We start from the raw sequence: 22,862 nt of genomic DNA, 5'->3' as shown, positions 1-22,862 counted from the left end.
GCTGAGTTTTATATTTCACAGAAAGGACGAATTTCCCTTAATAAAAGGATTAATCCCTTTCATCTGATCTCGCTTGAATGTTATCATTTCCAACCCCCGTCATTTGTCAATCTAACCATCAAGAAATTAATATTTTCTCCAAGATGAATCTCAAGTAATAGACATTCACCATTTTTGTAGGAGCTTCAACAAAAAATTTACTCAATTGCGCATTTGCACGGCGCTGCCATGAAAACATTAAATAGCTAAACTGTTATTCGTGAAAGGCAGTAATAATATTTTCATTGCACCTAGAAACTAAATAATTTAACCGCCTAAAAAAGCGAAGGAACGATCAAAATTAAGGCTTGCTGTTTATTACTGATCAGCACGAAACATTGTGTACAAAGCCTATGCACGAAAAGATCCTTAATGCTATCTCGTGAGGAACAGACGCGTCCCTCTTAGCAATAAAATCTGCAAGTGGCTGGAATAATGGCGCCGCACATACAAGTTAATGAACACTTCGGAGGTCGACGAAAGTACACGAGGAACTTTGGTCGGAGCAATGACATGCTGTGACCTCACATTTAAATAAATGATAAAAAATAAAACTATAGCCATTAAGGCGGTCGAAAGAAGACTTAAAAAAAAAGGAAAGATAAAATTGAGAGGGCAAAAAAAAACTTTTTAGTGAGAAATCTAATAGCATCACATCTTAAGTCTGCGTACACAGACTTTGACACGGGGAAGTGAAATTTCTTCGCACATTATATGAATTCTATGTCTCGAAGATTTTATTGATGAAATTTAGGTATCTTCCACCATTTGAACCAATTAGCAATGAAGATTTACAGAAAAAAACTAGATAACACTCATACTTGTAATAGATGTTTTCGATATCAAGAATAACAAAAATTGTCAGAGAAAGCATAAATAGCCGCAAGTCATACAAATGCGCTATTTTGTTAATTAATTTAGTTAGACGGATAGTTTCCATCGAAGGATTGCACTTAAGAGGCATGAGGAACCCAATGCTTAATTTTTCGCAACAAATGCGGACCGTCACTCCTCAGTTGTTTTAGTGGCAAGAGTCGACCGTCATGACAGGTGTCAGGACCACCCGATGGTAAATGGCCACGATATAACGTTGCTTTCTCGTCTGACAACGGCTTTCAGTACCGGATGGGCTAACATTTGGCTGTATCAAATAACAAGTCCAACGAGGACCTTTTTATCCGAGCAAACAGGAACAAGAGAGATGCTTTCATCCGGTATTTAAAGAGCTCCACGAGCCAGAACGGAGCATCGTGATCGTTTCCAGACGCTGGCGGACCCAGTCAGCGGCCATTCTTCGCGTCCGAGGGTCCGAAAATGAACAACCAGCTCCGGAAATCCCGGAGACGTAAACATTTATTAACTGCCGCGCCAGAAATCTCAATTCACAGGGAGCCAACGCAAAACATCTCGTCAATGGCCTTCACCCACCCCAGGAGATTATTTTAATGGCGGTGAAAGCTCGCATACGGACCATTACCCCGCGAAAAATATGCTTTCATGGCCTTCACTGAGTCAGGGAAGAACATCAGAAGAGTGGCCAATATATTCGGATCAATACACTACGCATGCCATGGGAGACTTGGCTCGTGGAAATCTGAACGCGGCCATTTATTTAATCACGTACCTACTTAGATCGTTTGAATTACCGTTCTGATTTTCGTTTCATTCAAATTCAACAGGAAAATCAGTCCAATTCTGTTACGTAACTAAAGGCGAATTTAATGCCCGTAAAATTAGGGAAAAACAACAGATGTCACGATCAAGAAACCAAGCATTTTCATCTGAATGAACATCAGCAATTTAAATTACCAATTTTACCGACAAATCCAAGAATAAGGCTTCATTTTTGACATAATGCATAGAAAACTCCGCCTACTAGTAAAATTAGAATCAACAGGCAAACCATATTGCAAAGTTGAATTTTTTGCAAAAGCTGGAAGTAACATTTTTATTATTGCGGATAATCCTTAAGCCATAAACGACAGCAATAATAAAATATAAACTCTAATAAAGTCACAAAAATCTGTTTCATTAATCTAGGCTAAATTGCCAGTGAATTTAAGCATCAATGTGGCTGTAAAAAGGCAGGCTGTTCACCTCATCCAGATGAGAATCTGGCCTCGAAATTTGTTCAAAACTTAAAATATATCCATTAATTTGAGAATCTGAGGATGAAAGTGTAAAAACGAGCAATTTTTGGCGCGGACTAAATTCCCTTCACTCGTTAAACTTAAAATACTGGATGACGAGATTTTTCTTTCCAATCTTTTTTTCCTTGTATGAATGGCTCAAACTGATTTGATGGCCGTAATCCTTCCATTTATTTTGAGGCATTGTAAGCCCCATTTCATTCGAGTCGAGGCTTAATTTTTCAAGCCACGTCCTTGATTGACGCTTCAATTACAACTTTTAAATACGGATATCCCGATTACGACCGTGTGGACATGAAAAGGACCAATATGCCATTAACATTTGATGAATTCATTCCCGTCGACAGCTACCTCCCCGAACAACTCTCCCTTCAACCAACACCCCGTTTCCCCAAACTCTTCCCATATGTTAATCCTAACCCCACTCCATGTCCTGACAGCTCCCTCTTGGCTATGCCACCAATCACCCCAAAGCCTCTTCTCCAAGAGGAGATTTGGACGCCTTAGCTCGGCCAGCGGCCAGGGGAACGAACAACCAGGCACGAAATACAGTATTAGTTGAATACAGCTACAAGCTAAAATTCCGCACAGAAAAAATCTTTGACTTTGGCCTCGATCAGAACCAAGAACCCCTAAAACAGCTTTTAACTGTTCAATTGAGGTATTGGTGCTTCGGTAGTTATCGATCACAGCACTAAGTTAAATTAATTGCGCATTCCGGGCTCCTAGTTCTAGTCCAAGTTAAGGCGAATGATTTTAATTCCGTTGAATTTCACATTGCATGAGCGCTACAGAATGAATGCGCAGAGGTTTACCAATGAGTACTTCGCGGTTATTTCTTCCATTATCCCAGGCAGACGTGTTGCCTATAGTATCTGGTTAGTGGGTACTTACGGTTAATTGCGTGAAACTGGTCATTATATGTCATTAAGGGTCTTTATAACTCATTAACTTAGCATGCAGAACAGATTTTAGGCCTTCATGACCTCAAAGTTACCCACTATCCTGCCAAATTGAGATCAACGCCAACGGTTTTGTCGACCACACTAATCGCCAAAAGCAGCTCGTTTGAAATTGCTGTATCATAGAAAGATTTCATAGACGAATCTGAATTTTCTTGATTTTGTTTAGAGGATTCACCCAAGTGATTTTATACTGGGTGCTGTATTCTACTCGCAACCAACATGGTACGTGCATATTACATATGCATCTTCCTGCTCATGTAACCACCAAACACTACGAAGGATGAACTGGGCAGAAGAGGCAGCGAGGAAGTTGAGGTTACGTTCTGAAAGGTAGCAGTCCGTCGACTGCCAAAGAGTTCAAGATCGAATACTGTTTTCCATATTAAAAAAATAGCAAAAATTGTGTAGGATGCTAGACTATGAGAACACACTAAACCATACGCCAACGATTGTACAAACACCAAAGCTCAGCAGCGAAGAGTACGCTGACATTATAATAAAATCGAAGCCACGGTGATTAAAGCGTTGACACAACCCATCATCCCTCTGAGAGAGAAAAAGGATGTACATATAGGAATAATTCTCATAAAAGTCACCACCGCAGAAAACTTTGACTTGAGCCAAATAAATGCCTATTACACAATCAATCGAGTCACTACCTAATGACAGACTTGTAATAGGCTGTAAAGTTGCGTCGTTTTTAAAAATTCGGATCTGCCGAAATAATTTCATTATTCAGCCGAATTTCTTGTTATAAGTAATATATTATATAACTATATTATAAAACCTTATATAATTATTTTAGGGAAAATCACTGACTACGGTGGGGGAAACATAGCTGGATAAGGTTTTGAAATGTTCATTTTTTAGTGTTGGCGTAAGTACTAATCCACCGCAAAAATCATGCGATGGTAAGAAACATTACATTTGTAAGGAGTGAGGTCGGTGTTTATCCAACTTTTTTGCCCTTGAATTCTCTTCAATTTTTTTATTCCATCTCGTAAAAATCAAGACTGTTGACAAAAGCACTGATTGATTGAACCTTCAAAGATAAACTTGAAGTGATAATCGGTCGATGTCTAATTAGTACATTAACCTTTAACAAGCGACAAAACAACCTGCCTGCAGCCACTCACAAAAATGGACGTACCGGTAGTTATATTCTATCGATTGCATTCAGTGAGCAAATTACGCAGCCGATTGTGGCTTTTTGCAAGCGACCTGAAACACTCATGAAATGAAATTGCTTTCAAATATTAATTGCATCGCTCTCCTCGAAATCGCACATCCATTACTGGAGGATCTGTAAATGGATATACTTGGACAGCCACTAATTATAATTAATCGTGCTATTATTCTCCGTAGTAGGCCGGGAATTCAAATTGTTTGCAAAAAAAAATTAGGGTTCCGTGTGATGAATGCTTGGCGAGCGGAAATGGAGGGAGGAACTGATGTCAACGACAGGACATACAAGAGCGCATTCACATCGAAATAATTGGCGGCATTCACGAAATGAGATGGCAGCGCACCACATGCCAGTTAATGTATTCAGTAATCTAAAACGAGATCAACCACCTAACTGACACAATTGTATACTATCCCCAGATACAACTCAACATACGCTCATTCCATTAATTATTAGGGATTGTCTTCCTCTAACAAATGTTACGCCCCAGCCACAGACGGCATAAACTTAATTTGTCGCCGAAGACAAAAGAATTATTCGGGATTAGTACACTTTGTGATCTTTGCAATTTGGGAGCAACAATGGATCGAGCGGTGATGAAAAAAGGGGGTTATTACCAGTTGAAATCATCATATTGAATTAGGCTGATTTTATGCCCACGAAAATAGTGCTTGCGTAGCAAATACTATAGCGTAGCTAATACTTCGAATACTAAAGCGTATGAATGAATTTGTTTGAGGATATTTCGCGGAAGAAATGCCAGCACAATGACTTCTGCCTGTACAGTCCTTACGTGCCCCATTAAAATGCCACACAATATTTTCTGGTTCCTAAAAATTTGAACTCCCAACATTCAGATCACTGGTAGTTGTTATCAGATCACTGTATTAAGTGAAGTTTAGCTGAAACCCTTATTAAGTTCAATCTATTCCAGTCACTAGAGTCTTGGAGAACTATATCTATTCTCAACTTTTGCAATTTTTATATGAACATCAAAAACTTCGGCATTTTTAGTTAAGGTTAACGGTAAACACATTAACGAGCGAAGTAACAAGTATATTTCGCAATAATAAAGGTGTTTAACAACATCCAACTTGAATAAAATCAAAATGTCCAACTCTCATCCTTATTTTGCCCGTAACAGAGTATTTTAGCCATATTATCTACTAGATCGGCATCATTCCAGACGAGGGTATTTAAAACTAAGTGGTTTTCCACATAGTTTTACTTACCCTACCATTATCGGTGATAACTGCGCCATTATGAGGGGAACAACTCCCTTATGTTCATTTTGTACGATAGTCTCATCCTTGAGTGTCGTGCCAAAGGTGGTTGGGTAAATAAAAATGCTTTAAATATTTATAAAACCTTCATTACATCCATCGTGGAAAAATTCCGGAAGCAATAAATCAAACGTTTCAAACCCCAAGCCTGTTAAGATGCACCTCGTATGGATCTATATTTATTATTGCCTTTAAAGTAAAGGTTCCAGTTCCTTTAAAATATTATTGCCTTTAAAGTATATATTCGAGCCATCAATCTATACAAAAAGGATGGGAATAGTAGTTCGAAGTATTGTGATCTGTGATATGAAACGGCGACTGAACTGATATGATTATGTCTATCATGGAATGAAGCCGACTTTCAAATTTTAATATTTTTCAATTTAGGCACCAAACTGTAAAATCGGTTCTTGTATTCTCTGTCCAATTGAAGCATTAATTATATTGGGACTCAAAATACGATGAATTTCAGTATAGTCAACATATGAAATGAATTATTCAAAATAAGAAGAGACCAGCTTTAGAATATTCTGCATGTAAGATGAAAGAAAAATGTTCGCAAAACTATTATGACGTAAAGAATATATTACAAAACATCGAATTTCGATATTCGCTCCTATTTCTGAATTCCCAGTCCTGTCCCTTGGACTGAGAGTACACGTAGGCACCTCTTACCGGTTTCTGTAGATTGGGACCAGAATTGAAAATAACATCGAAGATATGGTAGTCGGTAACTTTAGTAATATTTACTGTCATATAGTTTCGATCGCCTTTTTGTAAAAAAAAACTTTGATGGCAATGAACCCACCTCAACGAACATATTTGCAATGATGATATGCTTGATCAGTCTTCGAGAGATTTCTCAAATAAAAAAAGACGATTTCTCCCTCTCACCGCATTCTCCCCTTAAAGCGACGAGCAGTCCCCTGGTTTCCGTGAACTGGTCTCCTTTTTGTGAGAAACAACGGCGGAGGCGCTCTCTTCGGCAAATATTAGAAGGGCATCGCTCCAACATGGCGCACAACAGCCGAGAAACGGACCTCAGCTGAATTCGCCGCGCACCCAACAGTTGACAGTCGCGCTCCGCGCCCGTTTTTCTTCTCCGAAAACAATGCCTCCTCCCACCGAGAAAAATAAGCCGGGGGAAATTCATAACTCAGGGGTTTAACTGTTCGCGCTACCAACGCGTGCTCCGCCCGTCTACGTGAGAGCGCCAAAATGTTTACTCAAGCCGCCTGGGGGCCGTTTGATCAGGGTGGAAGAAATCAATGACGAGGGTAAACAGCGATTAAAAGCAAGCAAGGGAACAAGGAGGAGTTCGGGTATCGGGCATTAATATAAAGAGGGCTTATTTTCAAAAACTCTTTCAAGGGATTTTAGAGAACTCTAACGATGGGAGTGATGTCGTTGACACGTTAAAAAATTTTCCCCGTAGGAAACCATGGAACTTCTCCTCGTCTAAGTTAGCACATAGTCTCGAAACTAAACAAGACACTGATGACCACGATGGTCTCTATCCACATAAATAACATTGACTGAATGAGAAGTTTTGGGAAATAAAAATTGTTTCTTACAGTATCCTTGTATACATCCAGAGCCTAGCAATCCTAACTCTTTTCTATTGTCTAAAAAGTCTATGCTTTTCTTATCACTAGCACATCTGCCGCTTCTGAATACCTATTTTCCTAAAATTATAGGTTTAAGGCAATAGAACACATTCAGAAAAGAATCATGGAAGTGGGAGGTGGCTCAGGAAAACAAATATGCTCCCCCTATTCTGAATGCGTGAATTTCACATGCCCGTAGCTTTGTTCATGGTTACGTTTACCACTGTAGACCCGAAATAAAATTCGGATTAAACACTCGGTGACACTAGGCGCTGCACTTTAAAGTTAGTAATGAAGTTAAGTTCGCCGGGTTTAATCATGGTCAAGGGGATCAAATTTTATAAAATTAAAACTGAGATATAGTGGTGAACCATCCACAGGAATATCTAATATTGAATAGTGCACATCCCTTAAAATATTACGAAGAAATAAAATCTGCCCTAAAAATACTTGAATACATTTCATCTATGAGACAAAACTCAGAATTTTCCCTCAAGAAGGCTTTATTCTTTAAGTTATATCACAAGTATCATGATTCTTACTTTTAATATTCCATTTGCAAATCCAATATAGATTTGTTATAACAAATTAGGAAGCAGGCCACTTTGTGCCCATTTCAAAACCATAAAAAGAAAAAATAAGGTACTTCAACGAAAATCAATGCATGTAGCTGATATATGACTTTTGTAAATTTCCAAAACTCTCGAAAGAAAACCTCAGGTAAAAGAAATTGGAAACGGTTCCTCTGCATCAAACCTGAAACGACCAAATCGGAAATATTCTATCTTCACCATAAATGCCCTAAAATTAGATCTAAAGCTTATCATTTCATTAATTAAGAGCAAAATTTTCGTTCGACCGACAGTGTTGACTCATGATTGAGACTAAGACATATTTTTCGTGCCGTTATTTGAAGCATGGGAAAAAAGAGTGGATACACTAAGAAAAATGAAAAAAGAACTGAGATTTCATCAAATCAGTTAACCCCTCTTGTCTCCAATGACAAAAAACGAGAAGTCTCTAATTTTCAGCTATTCCTGCCATCTTCGACATAATCAATCACGCAGCGGTCTCTTTGTCAATTTATTTTTGACTTCCCGGCCTGGCGACAACCCAAATAAGCTTTCCAGCCTCCCCACAGGCACATCTTCCCAATTCCACTGCGTCGGCGTCTTGTCAAGGTCTGAGCACTTCCTGACTCAAAGGATTGTCCCTTTATGAGTGGAGGCCGCTGACTTGTAAATGTGCACTTGCCAGCTCACTTCAACTTGAGGTATCGAGTGAAAAACATATTACTATATAAGTGAGTAACATCGGCAGAGGGCGCTTAACGTACAAAAACCTAATGAAGTGAGTGACCAACATCGACTACGTAACAAGGATAACAAACTTGGCTCACTTCAAACTTCCTCGACGAAGCAAGAGGGAGCGTTGTTTAGAAACACCAGTAAAATATTAAGATAGGTCGGCCCATGCTTAATTTAACTGAATCATTTTATAATAAACAGCCCCTTTTGTAATGATAGAAAATATAGGCATGTTAATTTGTAAATATGAGGCATACGCTAAGGTTATATTAGTAAGTAGTTAACTTTTTATATAAAATTAACTGTTCCAATCGACGGAATTATGTAGAGCAGATTCACAAATACCACTGCGAATACCATGAATATAGAGATGGAGACGAATGTAAATGGGGATTACAAGAGAATATACAACGATGAAGCAGAAAAAAGTGTGTCTGCGCTCATGAAAATCTAAATATCTGAGTGAAATTTCTACCTGACAACGCCTTTTCCTTGCTTTAAAAATAATGCTCCATGATAGCAACACACATTCTTCGAACTGCAATTAATTAATACGTAAAAACCTCACTCGTTGATTTAGAACTATGAATGGTACTTAGAATATGAAATGTAGGAGCATATATTTATCTCGAGCAAGAAGTTAAAACGTTACAGAGCCGCGAAAATAAAACTAGAACATTAATCATCCCGGCTCAAAAACACCAGCCATTCAGGAGAAGAGTAAAGATTCTGTTCCCGCTTTAAATTCCATGCGGACCGCGAACAAGGACTGCGTGTTGGGCAATAGAAACCAGAGCCAGGGATCAAGGAAGCAAAAAAGAGATAGGCGGTGCTCTTCAGCGTAGTTCATTCACCCTCCTGCTGCACTGCTTTGTCATTGCGCTCCGTTTTGGAATTCATTCGTTCCCACGAAGAAAAAATCCATATTCCCGCAGCGGAGCAAATTTTAATTATATGGATGCACCCAATCCTTTCGAGACGGAAAGAAGTATTGAAAAAAATAATAAAAATTTTGACATCATCATTGCAGAGGTCATTTTAAGATTCATTCTGATAAAACACATAAAGGAGTGTTTGGATCCAACAACACTAACATACATCGCCAAAAAATGGAAAAAATTCCCTGGACCGGAAATCGGACCCTGAATCTTTAGCTTTCCGGCCTAGTGCGCAGAACACTTCGCCAACCACTTAAACCTATTTCCCAAGAGAACAAATGAAGATGTCACTGCTGCTCACGGCTTGAAATATATCACACAGCGATATCAAGCTGAAATATACTATGAATCAAAAAATTAAGTAAATAATATGAATATCACCTGCAATCAGCGTTAGATATCGTAGTTAATTAGAGTTTATTACATAGTTTATCGGGGCTAAGAGATAATCATTAAGCTATAAACTTCACGAAACGATTCCGGCACAGTTCCGCTGTCAGGTGGATTAAGGAAAGTTTCAAGAAACAAAACCAGGTTCATTAATAATAATACTCGCATGGGAGCTGACACTGGAAATCTATTTATTAAACGATTTCTGATTGACGAAATATTCGTGAAATTATAACACTGAATATAACGCTGAATTCAAATCATTGAACAATAAAACAAGATTTCTAAAGTATTATGGCGATAAATTGACTCCAGTTTCTTCTGTGATTGAACTCAACATCGCTGTGGCTGTTCACTGAACAGTGTTCAGGAGACATTAGCACCGCGAGCAATGAAGCCTCTTAGAAAGCGGAAATAACGGATGGCGCAAGTAAAATAAATTGCCATTCACAACAAGTAGCAAAATAAAATGCCAAAGAACTTAGCGAACACGAATATTCAATAGCACTTTACGATGTTTCGTGAAAATCAAATTAATAATTTTGCTCTCGAGAGTGAATTCAACGAGTTTTGTGTGTCCTGAATCATATTTTGGGGGTAACAAGCTAGTTTCGTACGATTCCAACCATTGCAATCATGAATTTGAAAGTAATTCGGCAGTATTTCCATCTTATATCCAACGGTATTAATATTGCAATTTTTCAAAACATGTCAAAAAATAACGAAGAGGAGCATTTATTTCCGTAAGGAGATGAAATATAAGGAATTATTCGCTTTCGCCAAGGTAAGCGTGATCAACTGATTCCTTTCCTCACCATACAGTTCCAATGAAGTCATTAAGTCAGGCATGGAATTTCACTAGTATAGCCAGAGTGTGACGCCATACAGCTACTTGAGAGTAATGGATGGCATTCATCTATGGCGGTAAAATAAATTCAACGTAATGTCAGCATGTGAACAGTTCTCTATTGTTAAATTGTCCCATAATATTGACGTTGGGATGAACTCTTTCGTCAGTTATTAAAAAAATACCTTTAAAAAAGTCTTTTTCTTTTAGGTAGAAAATGCATTGCAGTCTCCATTTTTGAAGTGAGCTCTAAGTCTTTAAGAGCGCTAAGGCGTTAATCCATTTGATTCACTCCACCCCCTTCCTACGCACCATTTTCTGTCCTTAGCTTCAATGGCGCCCATTAGCCTCCTCAACATTCTTCCAAAAGGGCGAAATCTCTTTTTCTCTCCTTCCCGCCATCCACTAAATCCATCTTCCCCAAATGCCCAATCATCTCCCGACCCCCGCTTCCTCCCATCGCATAAATCCAACCAATAAGAAGTTCCCGGTGCCCACCACACGCTCACCAACGCGCCTTACAACTGCGGAGAGATTTACGAAGAAAGTTGGGAAGTGACTTCCAAGGGAGCGCACCCTCCCGGCGAATCCTCGCCCGAGGCGCCGGCCCTGGTCTCCAGCACACGGCGTTAATTAGTGATTGAGTGAACAAGTTTCTTGAGGTCGAGGCGGTGCCAAAGTCTTGATTCGAAGGCGGGATTTTTATCGTGAACGCTCCAATTACATTCCTCAAGAAAAGTAATACCCAGGTTGGACGAGAATGAAAAAAAGATAAAAAGGATACTCAGAGAAAAATATGTCTTAGAAAAAGTTGAATTGGCCGATTAATGAGATCACCTGAGGATCGCAATAGTAGCAACGATAACATTTTTGAAATCACTGAAATTCTAAGAAGAGATTCTCAGTAGAATAATTATTTGAAGTTTGTAATGCGTCAAAATTTGAAACTTCCAAGCTTCTTCTACGCCACGTCGATATTTCTATAACAACGGCTTCTCCAGTAGTGGGGGTATGTCGTGTTATGTTTTCATTAAGTTTCCTTTAAAGTGATTAAGTGAATACTCACATAAATAAATATTTGAAAGTTTGTTTGATACAAAACTTTAATTACATCACTTAAAAAGGCGGTAAAAATTAATCTAATTGATAATTAAAACAATTTCCGGCGGCTCAAATTTGATTATAACATTCCATTTATAATATACGACTACGAACACATTGCATATAAATGTTACAACTTGTATAAACTCACGTCATATAACATCGAGAGAAGGAACTGCTCAAAAAAGGCTGCTGAAAGGATAACCGAAGAGCGACTGGACGAAAAGAAAGTTTTATTATTATCTTTGAATCCGTCCTGATTTTTACGTCACTTTTTAACACATTTCAAAATAACTTTGAACCCGAAATTTTTGACGAATTTGGAGAAACTTATACGCAGAATAGGAATAACAAAGCCTCGTATAAAACGCAACAGTGTTTTCTTTCGGTAGCGGTAAGACTAGCCTCGACAGAAGGGTAAAACGAGCAGAATATAGAAGAGACCTCCTTCGGCTTGAAACGAGTCTTTTTTATCAAGAAAAAGATCTCCAAGTTCTCTACGAGAGATCGCCAGCTTGGCAAGGTTATTCCAACGGGAAAACGTACGCCCTAACTGCTATGATTTAACTTCCCACCGCGGGAGGAAGGAGACGGATTCGTTCTACGTAATTTCAAAGAACTATTTCTCGACGGCTGAAAAAAGGTCGAGTAATGACCTCTGCACCGTTCTCGAAGTCGCAAACTCACTTACGCCCCGAACAAGTTTCTCGAAGCTGAAGGAAGCCACGATCAAATGTGCTATCGCAAAAAAAGAGAGTAAAATATGACCATGGAGCGGGAAAAGATGCCGGCAAGTGAATATGACGCAGAACGCGAAACGAAATCGCCAAGTTGTAGGTGGAGGTTATACCATGATACGAAACACAATACAGCTTCGTGGATAGAAAATAATGATATATGCCTGTACTGTTAAATATCGTTAGCAGTTTTATATCGAAGTAAACGTAGCTTTAAAGAGAGATATCATTTAGCAGTTTTACCCAGAACTACATGATTATCTGCTTCTCTACACAGACCTTCGAGTACCATGTGCACACTTTGCACACTATAGAAAAGAATTCAGGATAAAGGATGGATGACAGGCAACAGTTGAATTTACAAGAATTAATATATTTCTCTTAACTGGACTAACATTTTATATCTCCACTAATAGCATGGAAAATATAAATGAATAAATCATTGAATCATAATCGATTCGTGGTTTAGATGCATTTAAGTATAATAATTAGACAAAAATGCATCGAAAATGCAATGTATAGAAAATAGAATGGCTGAAGATTTAACATTTAAGGACTTAGTATTTTATCCACCAGGCAGGAAGTTTAACATAGGCAAGATCAGCAAAATAAAATACTTTGTTTGAACGCTTGTAGGGATAATTCCTAACTCTAAACCGATTCTTGAGAGGATTTAAATACATCAATTAGTTTTTAAATTCAATAAAACCTTCAACACTTTTATAATATAGTATTCCATACAACTATTTAACGTAAAACACTACGTTTGTTTCTTTCACCGAGAAGAACTTTCACCAAAAAAAGAAATAAGACTTTCACCAAACCAAAGTGGAATGACCTTTTCGTCCGAGAATGTTTTAATTCTGTCACTTTAACTGCACGATAATGACTACCAGAAGACCCCACAGTAAGTGACTCAATAATAGATAAGTCCGATAAGAGCATCAGTAAAGAATTTAAATCTTCCGTAGCATTGGCGGATGCAGAATAGGGACAGGGGGGGGGTCTTGGGGGCTTACCTGCCACTAGAAGTTGGGCTCCGAACAAAATTACTACTTTCTCTAGTGTAAATTGGATATCCGCCTCTGTATTCGTCACTATTTCTTAATTATAACACAACCACGAAAGTATTCCGACGAAAACCAGCAAAATTAACCTTAAACCTTTGGCGATAAATATTCCAGCGAAAACGCAGAAACTAGTTTCACATAAGGTTTCAATTTTACTTCTCTCTCTCGTGAATAAACCCGCGCAAAAAATATTGAGTTTTTCGGGGGAGGGTCCGTGTCATGGCCGTGGAGGCTAATTGCTTCCCCGTTGAGAGCGTCGAAATTGGTCTTTGGGCGCCTTTAAGTCCACCGCATATCCCCGCACATCCCTCCCTTCTTCTCACCGCCATAGTGTCCGCCCCGCTCCCCCATTCCACTCCACAGTCATGTCCGCTGATCCCCGTCCGCTATCAATCCACGGGGGATTCCGTCGTCATGACACGACTAATCGCAGACGAAAACGAAGTTCATCAGGGCCGGATTAGGAGAGAGGTGGGTCAGTCAGTGGGGAGGAGGGGGGTGGCGATCAGCGCTGACGTGTGCGGCCTGTGTCCGGGAGGGTCGCTCAGCTGCCATTGCGGTTAAGTCGCCGCAACTGACGTGCGGGCGGGGATTTACACAAATTATCGAGAAAAGGAGGAATGGGGATGGGGGAGAATTTAGTGTGCGGTGAACACGATGAAAATGGTTCCATTGCTTGGCCGAGGGAAGATTGGCGGCCAGAAGTCATCCCAGAAAAAATAGAACTTCGTCTCCTACGTTACATTCTCGTAATTTTAACGAACTGGGTGGTCGTGTTAACTGAAGAAAAATTTCCTCATTTATTTTTCATGGAAAAAATAGCAATTTTTATAGTTCAACCGATTCAGGCAAGATATAGTGTAAGTTCGGCGTATTGAACTGAAAGGTAGTTGCACTCTTCCAGAATTATTTAGTGAATCCATATCTTCAAGCTCTAGGAGATATGCAAAAGGCATAGGTGTGCGATTCCTGCACATCCCAGCAGCGTGCTCCTCGAAGCGACTCCACACCCCTTGAGATCCCAATTGAACATTGCCTCTAGTGGCGAAAGTTTGACTTCCATGGTCACCGAGCATCACCCTAAGCTGAAGAAGCACATGTTAGTCTATCTGGTGGATAACGAGTGGTCTATCTCCGAACACGCCGACGCCTTTAAAGGTACAACTTCCCTCACCAATATCACATTATTTTATTGTGACTTACCAATGTACTTGAAAATTGTTTGCAACGGCTTATTAACTCCTGCGTAAGATTCATTTTTTACTAACTTTGAGAGGAAATTTGTCTAAGTTTTACTTTGATTTGAATTGGTTACATCTCCATTGCCAAAGAAATTACATCCTGGTATCATTTATTTTCTCCATATCCCAAAACTTGACTCCTACATAGATGTGCTGACTATTCATCCTACGCAAGAGATTTACTGCGACGCCCACAATCTTTGAAAGGTAGTTACACTCCCCAATAATTGTTTAATTCGTAGCACGCGTCTCGGCTCACAGGGCCATCATATGGTATAAGACCAAGATATGGTACAATGCCAAGACCATCATCAGATGGCTCTGTAAGCCGAAACGCGCTGTACGAATTAAGTAAATAGTAGAGGAAAAGTGCATCTCCCCTTCATTCCCATGAGCAATATTTTTACCTTTTCTGTTGATCCTACTTAGATAATTACAACTGATCCTATAAACCTAAGAATGGACTCAAAATAAATATTTAAAAAATAATTTTCACGAGGTGGAGCTTTGATCCCAAGCCAAACTACGGACGAATAAATAGACGGGAGCGGGAAAACAAATAAAAGGAGAGACCGCATCTAATTCAACTCGTCTTGGGTTAAATCTTGACCAGACAAGAAGGGTATCTGTCATAGATGGACTTATAAAACATTCATTTGAACATATTAGGTAGGCTGTATGAAGTATATGCAGAATTATTACGTTCTTATGCATCAAAAAATCAAAATAACTAAAATTTCTTTCCCATAAAAGTAGTCAACAAATACAAATATTTTGACGAAAGAGACCGAGCTTTTTTTTAACCTTAAAAGTGAAAGGCATCCAAATGAGGGATGAATAAGGGAGGACGTGCTAGTTGATTACAGTTGAAATACTTATCAAGCTTACTTGCATCCATTCAGGCTAGGAGATGGCTCTACGTAAGGCTCAGGAAATTGGGGCACATCCCTGTGTGGAAAAAACGTCTGCTCCGTAGAGACACGAGTGAAATCAAGAATGCATGGGTTACCCTGGGGCGGGATCCTGAGGAGGGGGTGAGGGAGCAGAGGGGGGAGGGGAGAGGTCAGGCAGCGCAGAGTCCACTCTCCGCCTCCGTGCATGCAATCAAAATCTTCCAAATGCAAGCATCTCACCTAACACCCGCAATGCGTGACTAGCAATGCCAGGAGTGCATATAAGGGTACATAATGGATGAGAGAATACACGAAATCTCCACCAAAACTGAAACAGACGAGGAGCGAAACATGTTTTCCCAAGGAGGGCAACGTTGGAAGCAACATGGCAAGTATCATTTAGTTCCATCAAATTATCGCAAACGAATCATTTAGTTAATTCATTGGTAAATAGAACAGATACGGGAACAGAATCGTTCATTCCGGGGCTTATTTCTAATTTCAAGGGTTTTGGTCAGTGGTCGATTGGCAAGGTACATTTCGAAAATCTCGACAGTTATACAAAAAAAAATTAGAACTGTATAAAAGCTTATGCATTCCTCTGGTTATTTAATACCCCACCACAAAACATTTTCCTGAGTTTGATAAAAGTTTATTAATTCAAAATTTAGATTGCCGCGACGATTTGTAAGCGTCATTCTTGGGTATCACACAATGCGATTTTATGAGCTCATTATATCGTTAACAACGAATTAATACACCTATTTAGGAAAATTCCACTCATTATCCTTGAACGCGAAAAAAATCGAATCACGCGAATCAAGAGGAAAAATATTTAGAGCGAAAATGGTAGCAACTGCCCATACTTCGCACAAAAATAAGTAATAATAAAATATATAAAGAGCAATGACTTTTTTATAAAAGGCTATCGTCACCCACACAGTGCAAAATAACAACCAGTGTGTTTACTCATTACGAACATGCGGAAATGGGATTTCCTATGCTACTGATACTTCTCCCTCCGAAGCAGCTCATGAGATAAATAGGCACCCACTGAAACAACTGCTGAAAATCTTCAAACAGAATAATTAGCACCGTTCCCAGCGCTGTTTAGGGAAGGTAAAAAAACAATAGAAAATCAAGAAGTGCCCAAGTAGCGAGAAGTTGGTGCACTTTGGAAATAAAAATATACTGCCAACCTTCTAAAGTTCCGCTTCCTCGATCGATACTCTCAAAGGCTAACATTCCCTTGGTCTTGATAAATGATTGAACTACGCGGTGGCCTTGCCTGGAACTCTAGTTTCGCTTCATTATACGTCCGTCTTCTGAGATGTTTTTCCTACAAGCTACTAACGAAACTCTAAGCAGACTCTTAAACGATTACGAGTTCAGTCATGGTGCGTGAAACGGTGGACATGAGAAATGGCGTATGCAATGTTTCTTTGAAAATACAAACTTGAAAATAAAGTTAGCTGCAGTAATTGCCTCTAAACTTCGAAGGCGATCTCCGAATACCGGGTTAATTAGAAGTTTTCGTCAGTTAACTCCTAAGTGGATTCTGAGCAATTTACTCCCAACGAGCTAAAACAGAACACTTTTTTTCCACAATTCTTACAAGGATTATTTCCCATTTCAGAAATCATCATCACAGCATCTAATTTCCTCTAAGATTATGGCATATTATAAATGTTTGGCGAAACAATACCGTTTCCCGGTGACGACATGCCGTATTGAGCATCAAATTTAAGTAATGTTATTATTAAATTATATATTGATTCACATTGCATATTGAAATCTATTTTAGTACATGAAAATACCATTAAAACTGAGGACGCAGTATGGTCTCACTTTTTCTCTTTTCTCCAGTGTTAGATTAGCTCCGGCCAATTTTCATGCATATTTAATCCAGTAAGGGGCTTCTACTTGCCAACTTCAGACATTTCCACGATTTATTCCACACGGTTGCGGAAAACTAACTTTCAAGTACACCAAAAAATATCAATTGCCGAAATATTTTGGGTTATTTTTGGCCAATTCTTGTAAAAACAACTTTCTCAAAACATACCCCGTGGAAGCACAACTTTAGAAAAGCACTATTTTTTTTCAACAATATCAATCGAGTCCGTTCAACTTGATACGAAGGAAATTTTACTATTGGTGGTCAGCCACCAGTATGTAATTCTTTTATACGAAGCTATAAATTACCTACCATTATAAAAGTGCTATACAATAATCCAAAGATTGAAGGGTAGAGTAAGAAGGGAACAAAGTGTGGAAAAGCAATGTGGATTCCGGCTAGTCGCAACAGCCAATAAGGGCGTGCGGATGGACGGATTCGTAGCCTTAATAAAAGACTCAAATTCAATTCGATTTAAAACTTTTCTAAAGGCCGTTTTACACGGTACACGGAATTGCGCAATCTGACGTACGTGCGAAGGAGCAATCAAAATTGCATCGTGTAAAGCGGTGAAGTGCTGGAACACATGCGAGAATGCGTGGACGCGAGACGGCAAAATAGCCCATGTTCTAATTTCGTTCATGCATTCGCGAAATTCCACGCCATTTTGGAAATTAATGCAGCTCTAACCTGCGCAATTCCCTGTACCGTGTAAAACGGCCTTAAGAATATTAGATTGAGATTTCTTATTTCAATGAAAGATTGGAATCAATATGTACCCAGATAGCGGGTGAAAATAGTTATGGCAGCATTCATTCGCTTTTGGAGAGACTAATTTTTTTGTAGTTCTAATGCCTTCCCTTTTGCTAAACATTTGAAGCCCACGTTCCGCTGAGAGAAACGGAAACATTTCTGAGAATGCCATTAATAACCTGTGCCCGTATTACGATGAAAAGTGTCGAGCAAACACAAAATTTATTGTAGAATATTACGATACCATTAATTCTGCTAAGAGAGGAAACCCCCTTCCACGGAAAGGAGGCCTGAATCTTTAAATTGTATGCCGCCGCTTGCGTCACCGACGAAAAATAAACACAGGACGAAATTTATGCCGCGCCCTCTCGCTCTCTCGCGGCCCCGCGTGAAAAAAAACGCCCCCCGGGGTGTAAAAAGAGAAGCTCCGGAGGAGAGAAGGGAGTGTGAATGGTGCTGGAGGTGAAAAAAGCTGTGCACCGGACTCAACGCCTCCAGGGGGCGTTGTGAGGGGGCGGAGGGGAGGGGGAGGAAGGTTAGTTGGAAGGCGGCGCGGCGGTTGTCGGGTGTTGAGCACCCCATTTCGCGCCATCTCGGGTGCGGGCGACTCAGGCGCGGTTCACACAAGAGGCCATTGGCTTCCACCACCCCCTACCCTGAAGCTTTCCCTGCATCCAACACCCAAGGCTCTATATCTTCAAAACCCCCTCTGGCCTAAGAGGCAGCGCGGCTTCACGATGTATCTTACCTGCATCGATAAATAATTTAAAGCGACCGAGTGCGGATCTAAATGTCAGTTTTAGATTAAGCTAGGGTCCTTTCTCTCCAGAGTTACGGACATTACACAAGATAAATGTTGAATGGTTGTCGTCTACCCGTCTTAATAGTTTACCTGATTGCTTAAATTCTCATTATTTTTGTTAATTACACGGGTACGCCTACATACCTATAGCTACACAAAAAATGATCAATGAATTGCCCCACCACTGTCATAGCAATGATGCTTACAGCACTCCATACAGATACAGATTTAAGAGCTTATAGCCCTTCTGCAACTAAATAATCAAAAGCTAAGACGCCCAGGTAACTCCCATTTCTAATGTAGATGAACATCAAAGCAAGCTGGTATTATAAAACAAATGCTGAAATCAAGCGAAGGTTTTGGGATATAAGATAGCGAATTCTTCACAGATATTTCATGGCTGACATCAGTCCTCACTCCGAGGCATTAACATGTTAATATCAATACTCAGCAGTGCGTTGGACCAAAACTGTTCGCATACACTTTGTTCGAATCGTCTCCGTCGTCATTAGAAAGGAAAACCTCCGTCTCCCCTCCCTTCTCTTCAGCCACCTCCCCTCCTCTATCCCCTTCCCCCTTCCTCCACCTCCCCTCCCGCCTTATTCACCCCGATGCCTCGCTCCGAGCACACCCTCACTCAGGTCGCTTTTTTTTTATTCCGTCTCCGTTGAAATGAAAAATAAAAAGTCAGAGACGTCCCCTTCGGGGCTTTCCCTTCCTCTCGAGGTGAACGCCAACCCCTTCTTCTCCTTTCCCGTCTCTTTCACGACTCTCTCGCCACCCGAGCTCTTAAACCGAGGTTTCCCTGAAAACACACACAACCGCTTATCTCGCTCGGTTGCTGGTTACCGTGACACCGTGGGGGTGAAAAAACATAGGTGAGGGCAAAAATTACACGTGTGTGTACATAAATGTCACTAGGCGAGCGACGACAACAAAAAAAGCAGTAGAACACATAAAATGGTCACTAGTCGCAGCGGAATTAAAAAAAAAACACGAGAAAGCTTTTGACGGCTTCTCTGATTATATTTCTCAGCGAAAGGGAATGAATGATTCTCTTTCTTTCCAGCTGAGGCAGACTGTCCATAGCTGTCAAGAGTTCCTAGTTTTCACGTTAGAGAGTCTATTTTATGTGATCATAAGTTGTTCCTCATTTTTTCGGTTCTTTTTATGCTGCTGTGACTTTCCCACGGTTAGAAATATGCAGGATATCACCACACAGACGGCTTTCCATTTTCTCCGTGTCATCATCATCAAAGCCTACATTTGTGGAGTATGCAAACCAGGTAAAATGGTAGCAAGAGAAAAATTGGGCTTTTTAATTCTCCTGATTGAAATTTATGATTAAAAAGGGTTTTTTAATCATTTCCAAAAGAGCAAGTCCTAAAAAATTGAAAATCAGTAACGCTATAACACGTGACATCCATTTTTATCGCAACATTAGAACTTCCATTCTGCATTCATATCGATAATTTTAGTCAAGTATTCATATTCTGATATTGCTACTTCGAGTGCTAGATAAGCATCATTGATAGTACGTTTTTCGCTCACAAACTACCTTCACATAGCTATATCCTGTAATCAATCACCCGCCATATGTGTCACGCGTTATACCAAAGTAGTCAAAATAAAACTCAATACTCGTGCAATATATATTTTCAACTTCCAACCGCTAATTTTAATGCACCGTATAAAAAAACAATTTACTGTGATGAAATTTCTCACCATATTACCCCTAATTATGCTATTTAAAACTCAAATTAAAATCCTATGTGGTTATTGCAAAAAGAAAATATTTATACCAAGGCGTATGAAAATAATTTGGGAAACTAATCTTCATACTTGCTGGGTGACACCTATTAATTAATTTGCAACGATTCTGAAAGACACTCAATTGACCTAGAAGTAAAAAGGCAAAAAATCTGCGCATAACCTATCTTTTGAGATATTTTTTGCAGACACCGTAACAGGAGAAACCAACTTTATTATTTTTTGTTTTGCTTTTTTGGATGAACTCTGAATGGCAGATTTGGTTGCTAGTAAGCAAAAGGATTTTTACGAGAAGGAATTTAGAAAATTTGGAAAAAAAACTTTTATAGGTAAATCATAGTTATTACTGCAACATGCACACTGAGCATTTTAGTGGATTAAAAAAAATATTTATCTTCCTTCCCGATGACTAAAAATGTCGACGTCTACGCTATTCTTTAGCCTCGTCGGATCCTATAATTCCTCCTCCATTTATCCACCAATGGCCGACGGATCGTATTCTCTCCGCGTGATTTCCTCCCTTTGGACCTTACCGCTTCATCATTCGTCTCCATGCGTCGAAGTATCTAAATCTTTTTTTCCGCCGGCCGAGCGCCAAGACTCGCCATAACAAATGCGCACGCTACTTGAAAGGCACGGACATTAGCAGCGTTCTGCAGCCGCCGATCGGACGAGACAATCCGTGCTCGGGGCGCAGTCAATCACGGCGGCCCGAGGGCGTTCATTCATCATTACGAAACGACAGAGTCACTGCGCGGGAGAAACGAGGCGCCCGATTGGGTGGAAGGAGAAATATTGGAAGCCATCAGCTGCGCTCACCTTCTGCCCGCCTCCCCTACGTCCGCGCTATCGGCTATAAAACCCACTCCGCTCCGTCGTTCCATTTCCTACCGTCAATCAAGGCACAGAAATGGCAGCCATTTACCCAGGGAAGAAGAAGCGAGCCAACCCCTCGATACTTCCTCATTCCACCACGCCACTACTCGTGGGAGACAAAGGCGTAATATTTTCTATCTGCTAATCGGATGGTTGGGTGGTTTGCAAGGAGTATAGATATCCATGAAACTGGGTTTGAATTACGGATTTGAATATAATATTTCAGTCAACTCTCTTTCCAACGATAAGCAGAGGAATGGCGCGTTTCAATTACGCCTATACAGATTCTCACAGGCACTAAGCTATATGGAGGATAGTGGGTCTTTGCAGGGGCGCAGCTAGGAATTAAGGCTGGGAGGGTTTAGGTGCAACTAATACCGGGGTGTGTGGAGGTATGGAATACCCACCACAATAAGCGGTAGCCAACTTAAAAGTAAACGATCCTTAAGTAACAAGTGGCAAACAAAAAGTGTAAGACCTCCCACAGTGGCCATAACAGGCCGCAAGCCTTTTTCAGGAGGGTCTGGGGGGGCAGAGCCCCGCCTGCGAGCAAAGTGAGTTTTACTATAACTGCCTGGATAAGGAGTAAGTACAACTGATATTAACCCAACTGATACTAAGCTACAATAATGCGATACTGGCCCAAAAAATCTCCATAAACTCTAATTACATGCTCTGAGGTTATGCGTGGGAAACCTCACGAGAAGGAAAAACGGGCAAAATATTATGTAGATGACGTGCGTAGGAAGGGCCACCTACCAAAAACTCGCCCACCATCACGAAATATTAAAGAGGGTGCGACTCGAAGAAGGGGACGCAACGGCGATTATACCGCTCTCCCACGACAATCTTCCCCCAACTCCTCCGCTGACGTGATACCGGTCTAATCGTCGACGAGACGACGGCGCGCAGAATACGTCACGCGGACACCCTCTCCGGTCCTTTGCCGTCTGGCTGTGCGTCTCTGTCTCTCTCTCGGCCTCCCATAAATAGACGCGCGGATAAAAAAG

The 22,862-nt window shown here is 40.2% G+C and overlaps 1 protein-coding gene across 1 annotated transcript in view; it reads right to left on the bottom strand.

Moving 5' to 3' along the window:
- LOC124154631 (semaphorin-2A-like) overlaps window positions 1–22,862 on the bottom strand; it is a 689,552-nt gene that overhangs the window by 640,456 nt on the left and 26,234 nt on the right. The gene's annotated exons all lie outside the window — the stretch shown is intronic.

This window comes from Ischnura elegans, chromosome 2, assembly GCF_921293095.1.
Source record: "Ischnura elegans chromosome 2, ioIscEleg1.1, whole genome shotgun sequence".
NCBI classification, from domain to species: Eukaryota; Metazoa; Arthropoda; class Insecta; order Odonata; family Coenagrionidae; genus Ischnura; species Ischnura elegans.
The sequence above is the reverse complement of the archived record's forward strand: the minus strand, read 5'-3'. Positions and strand labels throughout refer to the sequence as shown.